This window comes from Lathyrus oleraceus, chromosome 1 (genome assembly GCF_024323335.1).
Source record: "Lathyrus oleraceus cultivar Zhongwan6 chromosome 1, CAAS_Psat_ZW6_1.0, whole genome shotgun sequence".
Classification (NCBI taxonomy): domain Eukaryota; kingdom Viridiplantae; phylum Streptophyta; class Magnoliopsida; order Fabales; family Fabaceae; genus Lathyrus; species Lathyrus oleraceus.
The window spans coordinates 341,462,815-341,472,719 of record NC_066579.1 but is presented as its reverse complement, the minus strand read 5'-3'; positions in this window follow the sequence as shown (position 1 = coordinate 341,472,719).

The window sequence follows — 9,905 nt, the reverse complement described above, 5'->3', positions numbered from 1 at the left end:
TAAAATGGGGGGGATTTGTTGGTGATTTTAGTATCATCAATGTATTTTTAGTAGTAATGTGATTTACTATAGGCCGATGCAATTATGCGTTAAAGCTTGGAAACGAGTTAGGGGTAGTGTGGAGTGCACGCTCGTCGAGTCAACGTATAATTGAATGCGAATAATTGAAACGGGGTTCCAACGTTCGAAATTTTCTTTTGAATTTCGAATCCTTTCCCAACCGACGTAACCGTTTCTGAACAGTTGCGTTTTTTCGGTTTTTGTTATTGATCTCCTATATAAGGAGTCATTTGACCTCAGTTTGAAAACACATAACGAAACCAAACTTTCTCTCTACATTCCGAACATTTCTCTTTGCCAGAAACAAATTGTTCTTCAAGAATTATCCCCACAAAGATTTCGTGAACCCAGGCAAGAATAGGGTCGAAATACTTTGTTCGGAAAGTGTACGAACACGATTCTTCGAAGTTATCCAGGATTATCATACCCGAATCTCTAACAATATATATATATATATATATATATATATATATATATATATATATATATATATATATATATATATATATATATATATATATATATATATATAAATCAAAATGCCAAACGAACTGTGTAGCCGATAGTTAAAATTTAATATTTATCGATGATAAAACAACCATTTTTATTTTATAGTTGTTTTAGTGGTGGGAAAAATTTATGTGTGTTTGTCTTAGTATATTTTTATTTTTATCATACATAGCACGACATACGTATATATGTGTGGTGTCTTAGTGACGAGTAATTTTTCTTATTGGTATGAGATGAATTATGTGTGACGTTTTAATGACAGACTGATTATATCCGAATTATGTAATTTAAGAGCATGCACATTTTTGCATATAATACTTGGTGATGGTTGTTGTTGATAATCTTGAGATGTGACGTTATCGTTACAGTTCGATATAAATAACTTTGATGAATTTTTCTTTTATTCAATTCCATTGGACATGATCTATGTATTTATATTTGTATGATTTTTTAGTTCTTGTTTAGTTTAGTTTGACATGATTTGTAGTTAATAGAAACTGACTCCTTACAACAATACTTTAGGTACAAATGTGGAGTTTCAAAGTGATTGATATCTGTTTGATGCGTGATCGTGGGAAAGAAGAGGTTTTCAATAAATAAAAAATACTTCAGTAGTTTATAAATTAATTGAATTATATTTTAAGTATTTATTTATTTTCCTCTGAATGGATTAGAAATACGCTGATTTTCCGTTTGTGAAATTGAATTGTCACCGAATTTGATTATTTCAAAACCCACATATTTTATTTGAATAAGTATTTTTAATAATTTTTTAGTCATGTTTTTGATGAAAAATTGGGGCGTTACAGGATCCAATAAAGAGAATCCAGTCAAGGCCTTCAAAATGATTATGGATAGCCAATAAGAATTTCCTGACGTATCTCCTACTTCGCCTGATGTTCAGACCGCTGATTTTGCTGAGTTGTTAAAGTCAAACTTGTCGATATGGATCACATTCGAACAATTAAGGACGACCCAATTGTCCTTTTTGAGATCCATGGATTGTTGTTAAAGTTAAACAAGTTGGAGGTGCCAAATCCTATTGCTGACTTTATCTTAGACTTTGAGCCTCTTCTCAAACAAGGTGTTCAAGTTATTAGGCTTAAACGAGATTTTATCAATCGACTCAAAGAACTGAGGTCATGCTTGAGCAACAAAACCTATTTTCTCAATCTCAATGTCCAGTTGCTGAATTGGAGGCAAAGGGAACATGCTAAAAACAAATTGACATCTATGGAGGCTGACATCTTATCCTAGACTCAGCAGATGAGTTGGCTGCAACTGAAGATCGAGGCAGCGAAGAAGGAGAAGGCGGAGAAAAATACTTCTGAACTGGCCTATGTCGACGAGTAATTAGTTGCCAACATTGGCATAGAGTGTGCGAGGAATGCTCGCATGTTAGATAAAATGCCAGAACTCCCAACTTTTCATCTAAACCCTGACAAATGCCTTTGACTGAAGAATTCATAATAAAAATGTAATGATTATGTTCGAGTGAAAAACTCGGGGTAAAATTTAGGGTATGACACTTCTTAGAAAATATAATCTCAATTTCTAGGGCTTCAGACTCGCCTGCATTAGAACCATTGGACGATCCTTTGATGGTTAAGATTTGGCTAGCATATCTTCTACGAGCGCAACCTGTATTTTCTCCCTTGCTGAATCCTCATACGATAGTATTGAGGGTGTGCCATACAGCTCTATCGTCACTCCTCTTGTTTGCTTCCTTTCCCTTTTTGACCTGAGACTCCAAAAAATACCTCTCCCCTGAGAATTAGATTTGCATGGACTTTGATAGGAGTCTATATTGACATAATTATTTAGGTGGTCCTCTTGGATTAGGAACTCTATCTCATTCTTAAGTTGATATTAGTTCTTAGTATGTTTTCCCCTAACTTTATTGAACTTGCACCATCTACTTGGCTCATGCCCTATGACATCTGACATTGGAGCTGGAGGTTGAGGGATGTCGTGCATCTTGTGGACTTCTCACCATATTTGTTCACAAAGAGTGTTCAGGGGCATGAAGCTTTATATGGGGTTTTTGCTCTACTTGAACATTATCTTGTCTCTGTCGAGCGAGGTGTAGTGATTCTTTCATGACTGTTGTGAGATATGAGTATTAAAGGTACACTATTTTGCATCTTTGTCCTTCTTTTCAGCATTGCTTTCCTCGCCCATTTTATAACTTTCTACACGTGTCACCACCTCACGTGTACAAGTTTGGCTGGACGAGCTTGATGGTTGCCTCATTGAAATGAGAAAGGTGCTCCCTCAAATATTAAACGGGGCCTTGACGAATGTTGAAAAGGATTATGGTGCCCATCTTTCTTTGCTTGCTTGCTACAAACTGGTGAACTAGTTTCTTTACCAAATCCAAATAGTTGGTGACGGGGACTCGAGACAAACTCATATACCACCTTAGGGCCACATGTTTAAAGGTTCCAAAAAGGAGCTTGCATTTCAAGGAATTAAAAACTCAAATGATTTCAATGTGCTTGTTGGTGGAGGCGACATGTTCATACGGGTAATTGCACCATCAAACTTATCCAACAAAGGCAATTTAAAATTCGATAGAATGAGTGCCTCTAATATCTCATTCGAGAGAGATTATGGGTCCAGTATCTGCAACTCTTATGTGGGGTTATCCATATACTGGTGTTGTTGGATATGGAGGAAGTTATCCTCCAAAGTTTGGTTCTAGCGACATAAGTCATCCATGGCAGTTCATATCTCTACCATGGCGCTTTCCTAGATGTCGGGCTCATTGTTGGATGAAGTTGCTTTTTTAATCACCATGATGGATAAAGATGTTGTAATGGTGGCCCGTGTCATTTTTACCGACTCTGATGGTGGACGCTAATTGTACTTGCTAAAAGTATAAGGCGTGACAACCCTTAGTAATTAAGGGTTGTCAGAAGCTTTTAGGGTTTGTTGTAGGATTTATAGCTAATTCATATTAGGAGGTGAGAAGCTCAGTATATGTAATATTTGTGTAATCAGATTGGATCCCTTCTTAACCTCACGTTTTAGGTATTAATATAAGTTTTTGGGTTTGTGCCTTCGTCTCCTATGAAATAACAATTGCTCCCAAGATCATGGGAATGAGCCAGTTAGTCCCCCCATTATTAGGGACAACATGGTATATACCCCTTTGACTCTCACTCTGCATTTTTATGGATTGGGACACGCCACTTCCATACTTCACGTGGAAGGTGACCAGTCCAATAAATGTGCGCCACGTCTAAACAATGGGCACTCGCAAATAAATGGGAAATTAAGATATTATTTGGGTGATACATTATATTTATCTATGTGCCTGCAGGTACTATTAAGGTGATTCAAAATGGCGGAGTTTGCTGATATCAAAGTTGCAATCAACAATCTACTATTTAATTTCGACGATGACAACACCTGATATCCAAAGATATCTAGTGAAGTCCTTATCTCTTAAAGATAGCTCAAGCGGTCAATGATGCTCTCAAGAACAAGGTGTTTCATTAAGATATTGTCCTTTTGAGGATGCTCTTGTTCAAATTCCTAGAAGAATTACCTCTAAAATCAAAACATTTCTTTGAAGTCAACTCTTCCATCTAACGATGTTCAAGTAAAGACTTACGTTTTAAGATTCTTTAGTGGTTTGGTCTCTTAACTTGTGATGATGGTAATCAAATTAAAGACATCACAAGCCTTATCAAGCTACAATATTTGAGGTTCTTGTAAGATAATGATACAAAGACTTAAATCTTTAGAGTTGTGAAAGAGAGGATGTATGAAAGATTGTCTAGTCGTGTCTTTTTTAGGGACTAGAGTCTTGTAAAGGCACAGGGTATATCTGGAATTACTACGGCAAAATCACACACGCGCATTCACACACACACACATAGATACAGACACACAGACACACACTTAAAACCTTTGAAGAACCTCTCTTTATTTATTTAAACCACCTAAAAACCTTTTTAAGGCCTAATAATTGATTAGGGAACTGTATGGATAATAAGGAGCTATTTTACAACTGGATAATCAATTATACGTATGTGAATAATCGACTATTTCATTTTGTAACGCCTATAATCGAATGGAGTAGTCTCTTAATGGTTGAAAATATCTAGAAATCAAAACATTCCATTTTGGGGTCCAACAATAGATTGGCCTAACCGATTACGAAACTTAATTAGCTTATGGGGTGTTTCCATTTCTGAGACACACTTTGTCCTATAAATAGAGAGCCACTATACTATTTCAAATTACTCAAAAAAAGATCTTTTATCCTACTTTCTCACTCTCTCATCTTTTTCTATAAATTTCTCTTTTTCTCACTTGAATTTTCCCTTAGTGTTTTGAGAGTGCTCTTGTGCTTAGTGAAGACCTTTCTTATGAGTGAAAGGCATGTTTACAATTTACCCAAGAATGTATTATCTCTTGATTAAAGTATCTTCTGTAAAAAGTTGTTTACTTCCGAGATAAACCATTAAAAACACTTGTTTGGTTTAGAAATTGTCTTAGAAAGTCTCTGTTTGGTTCATGAGTTTCGCATGCAGCAAAAGCTCTCGTTTGGTTCGTGAAGATTACCCACCAAAATCTGCACAAAGGTTCTTGAGCTCAACCCATTTAAAATCTTTGTTTGGTTTCGAGATCAACCAGTGTAAAATATCGTGCAAGGTTCTTGACTTAAGCCCGTATAAAAGCTCTGTTAGGTTCTGAGATCAGCCTGTATAAAATCTCCTACAAGGTTCGTAGTTCATCCAAGTGTAAAAGATCCATTTGGTTAGGTGGTTAGTCAGTGTAAAATCCCATTTTGGTTTGGAGATTAGCTCGTACAAAGTCTCTGTTTGGTTTGTAGGATAGCTAGTTAAAACTCCAAGTTTTGTTGTAAGAAGATTAGTGGTCAAATCTATAAAAAAATCTCACAAAATACATATTGGAAACTCAAAAAAAAGTTGGGGAGAGAAGTAGGACACATTTATTTAGACTGAACTTCTATAATTTGCTAGTGTCTTTCTCTTTCCCTTATCGCTTTAATTTTTCCAGTTATTTTCTTTCCTTTGTTTTTCCACCCGTTTCTTTATTTCGTGACTTATTTGTTTATTTGTTTTACAAATGATTTTAAACTCTAATCAAAAGTTTTTCAAACCTTCACAATTTACCCCATCCTCTTTTGTGTTTGGAGCCACCCGTCAAACATGTTAAGCTCATTTCCTCTCACTTTGCCCCTTATGGATATATCAATACAAAACATAAATATACGTTTCACGCGTATTACATTAAATATGAAACTCATAACATAAAATCCACATGACATAAAATGTGATATGTATGACGATAATCGATGGTTTAATCAATCTTAAATAAACTATAATATTATATTAAAATTTGAGCTTGAAGTAACTTATATTATATATTTACAAAACCAACTTTATATAAATAAATTACATCCAATATATAACAATTTATAGGATGTTTATTTTGACTTTTGGAAGAGTCTAAAGCAATTTTAGAAATGTAGAATTTTGTCTTAAGTGATTTTAAGGTGTTTGATTCTTCTAAAGTAAAATTGATTCTACTTGACGTTATAATTTGTAGCTCCTGAGTTTAAACTATTAAGAATAATAAGTCAAGTGTGAGTTTGAGTCCCATATTGGTTATAAATATGGAGACTTGAGCATTTATAAGTGGGAGAACTCACACATTTATCACCTTAAGGTTTTGCGTGAATATGTGGTGTGTCTCACACAAAGGTGTTGCTCTAAAAAGACGAAGTCTCATAATTTTCAATGCTCCCTAGTGAAAAAAACTCACCAACAATTGATATATATAGCTCCAGTTCAGATCCCCAGGGAAACATGAGTGAACGGTGAGGCGTTGTGTGATTGATTTCGTTTCTTGAGTTCGTGTTGAACTCTGGATCAGAATCATAACATAATCACATTTCTTGATTCCACGGAATTGGGAAACACTAGTGTTTGGTGAGATATGAGTTTTACATAAGGTTGAAGATGAACAAAAACGGTAATATGAATACCAAGCTTCCAGTGTTCGATGGGAATAATTGGAATCGTTGGATGATTCATATGTGTGTGTTATTTGACACTCAATATGTTCTTGATCTCGTCAAATGACGGTTACATTCCGGTTAAAATTCCGAAAAATGCAATGGATGCACAGAGAAACTCTCAGCATGATATGAGGAAGAAGGATCATAAGGCGTTGTTCTACATCCATCAGTGTGTGGATGCGAACGTATTTGAGAAATCATTGATTCAACGAAGGTGAAGGTTGCATGGGACACACTGGTACAATGCTATGGTGGTGATGCATCAGTGAAGAAGGTGAAGCTTCAGTCTCTATGTAAGTAGTATGAGAATCTCGGCAAGAAGAACAATGAGAAGGTACCTGACTACATATCCAGAGTGATTATGATCATAAATGAGATGGAGTCATGTGGAGAAACTCTTTTTGAAGAAAGTATCATTGAGAAGGTACTTAGATCCTTTACTGCTCAATTTGATTACATCATTCTAGCAATTGAAAATTTTAAGGATCTTAGCACCATGAGGATAGAAGAGCTGTAAAGCAGTCTAAAGGCACAAGAGTTGCGTCTCATTGAGAGAAAGTTGAAATGGAGGTAGAGCAACAAGCTCTAAAAGCAGCTTCTGGTAAGAAATACTAGAAGTTGTCTTGGTCAGAAGCCATTAAGATATCTGATGGTATTCAGAAGTTAGAAAACTCAACTTCTGGAAGGAAAAAGAGTGCTCAGAAGGGGAAGGAGAAGTATGACAAGATAAAGGTTCAATGCTACTGTTATAAGAAGTTTGGCCACTTCGTTGATGATTGTTGGTCAAATAAGGAAAGGAAGTCAGAAGAAGCAAACATATCCAGAAGAGATTCTAATGATGAATCTATGCTATTGATGGCTTATGAATCTAATGATGCGTATTTGGCAGACTGGTGGTATATAGACACTGGTTGCTCAAACCATCTTACTGGAAATAAGAAATGGCTGGTTGATTTTGACTATGGGAAGAGGACCAAGATCAAATGTGTTAATGATACATACCTTAATGATGAAGGTATGAGAAATGTCAGAGTAGTTCTGAATAATGGTAAAGCAACATTGATTTATAACGTGTGGTATGTTCCTAGCATGAAAAGAAATCTGATGAGTGTAGGTCAAGTAATTGAGAAAGGATATTCAATTACCATGAACGAAAATATTTTGAAGTTGTATGACTATAATCAAAAGCTAACTATGAAGCCAGAACAGAGGAGAAATAGAACATTCAAAGTGAATGTTAAAACTACAGACTCAGAATGCCTTAATGCAACAAGTGTTGTGAAGGAAAATGAGTTATGGCACAAAATATTTGGTCATATGAGCTTCGGAAGATTAAGGCATATGTATTCAAAGAAGCTAGTACATGGAATTCTTGCAATTAAGAAGCCAGAGAAGTCATGCAATATGTGCATGAGATGGAAACAACCAAGACTGCCATTTGCATCTAAAATGCGTACAAGAGCAAAACATGCTCTAGGTGTGGTGCATTCTGATGTGTGTGGACCATTTACAATACCTTCACTTGAAGGGAATAAATACTTTGTGTCATTTGTTAATGAGTTCATAAGGATGATATGGGTATCCCTCATAAAGGTCAAACACGAGGTGCTTGCTGAATTTAAGAAATTCAAAATCAAGGTTGAGAATCAGTGTGGTCAGAAGATGAAGATTCTCAGAATTGATGGTGGAGATGAGTATAGCTGTACAGAGTTCAGAAAGTTCTATGGAGAGAATGGAATTGAGCATGAGGTGACTGCTCTGTACACTTCTCAACACAATGGTCTTGTTGAAAGAAGAAACCAAACTTTGGTAGATATGACAAGGAGAATACTGAAGGAGGAGAAGGCACCTCATACTTTGTGGGGAGAAGTTGTTGCCGCCTTAGAATATATGCTAAACATGTGTCCAACCAAGAAGCTGAAGGAAATTGTTCCTTTAGAGAAATGGACTAGAGATAAGAAAATTGTGATCTATATGAAGGTATTTGGTTTTGTTTGTTACAAACATGTTCTAGATGCTAAGAGAAGGAAGTTGAATGACAGAAGTAGAGTCATGTTGCTTGTAGGGTACCATAGTACATGTGCTTATAAGCTATATTGTCATGTCACTAACATGTTGAATTCAGAAGAGATGTGATTGTGAAATAATCAGAAGCGTGGGATTAGAGTGAATCTCAATCCAACTCTGGTGTAGTGCCAACTTCTGAAGGGATTTATGACTCTGAAGGAGAATCTACCTCTGAATGGGATTCTTCCTCTAAAGGTGAATCTGATTTTGATCCAGATTCTGATGATGATTCAAACTCTAATGGAGATCCAGATTCTGGGAATATTCTAGACTCTAAAGGTGGTCATGCCTCTGAAGGTGGTACTTTTAGAGTTCCAACATCTAATATTTTGTTCCAACATCGGAAGGAGATTCTTAGCAAGTTCATAGGCCACAAAGAATCGGAAACATTCTAAGGAGATTTGGAGATTTTGACATGTTGCAAGATACTGAAGTAGACTATAAAGGAGAAGTCATTTAATGTGCCATGTTAGTAGACTTTGAACCAGTCAGTGTTGAAGAAGTGCTCAAGAAGAAAATATGGTTAAAGGTCATGAAAGAAGAACTTGAGGCTATAGAAAGAAACAAGACTTAGAAGTTGACTAGATTACAAAGGACAAGAAAGCCATCAATGTCATATGAGTTTTCAAGGAGAAACAAGAGCCAGATGGATCAATTGGAAAACACAAAGTAGGGTTATCAGCATGAGGTTTCCTACAGAAACTCGAGTTAGATTACTTTGAAGTGTTTGCTTTTGTAGCGAGACATAAGACAATCAGACTGGTGATTGCGTTAGCTGCTAACAGGAATTGGCCTCTGATGCATTTAGATATGAAATCTGCATTTATGAACGGTCCATTGCAAGAAGAGGTATACATGTCACAACCTCTTGGATTTTTGAAAAATAACCAGGAAGGAATGGTGTACAAGTTGCATAAAGTCTTGTATGGACTGAAACAAGCTCATAGAGCTTGGAATTTGAAAATTGATTCATTTTTCAAGCTTCAAAGATTTAGAAAGTGTGATATGGAGTATGGCGTTCATGTTCATCATACTTCTGAAGGCAATATGATTCTGGTGTGTCTCCATGTTGATCATATATTGCTAATAGGGAGTTGTGAACATGAGATAGTTAAGTTCAAGAAGGTGCTAATGAATGAGTTTGAGATAACTGATCTAGGAAATATGACATATCTCCTAGGGATGAAGTTTATGTACTCTGAGAAGGGTA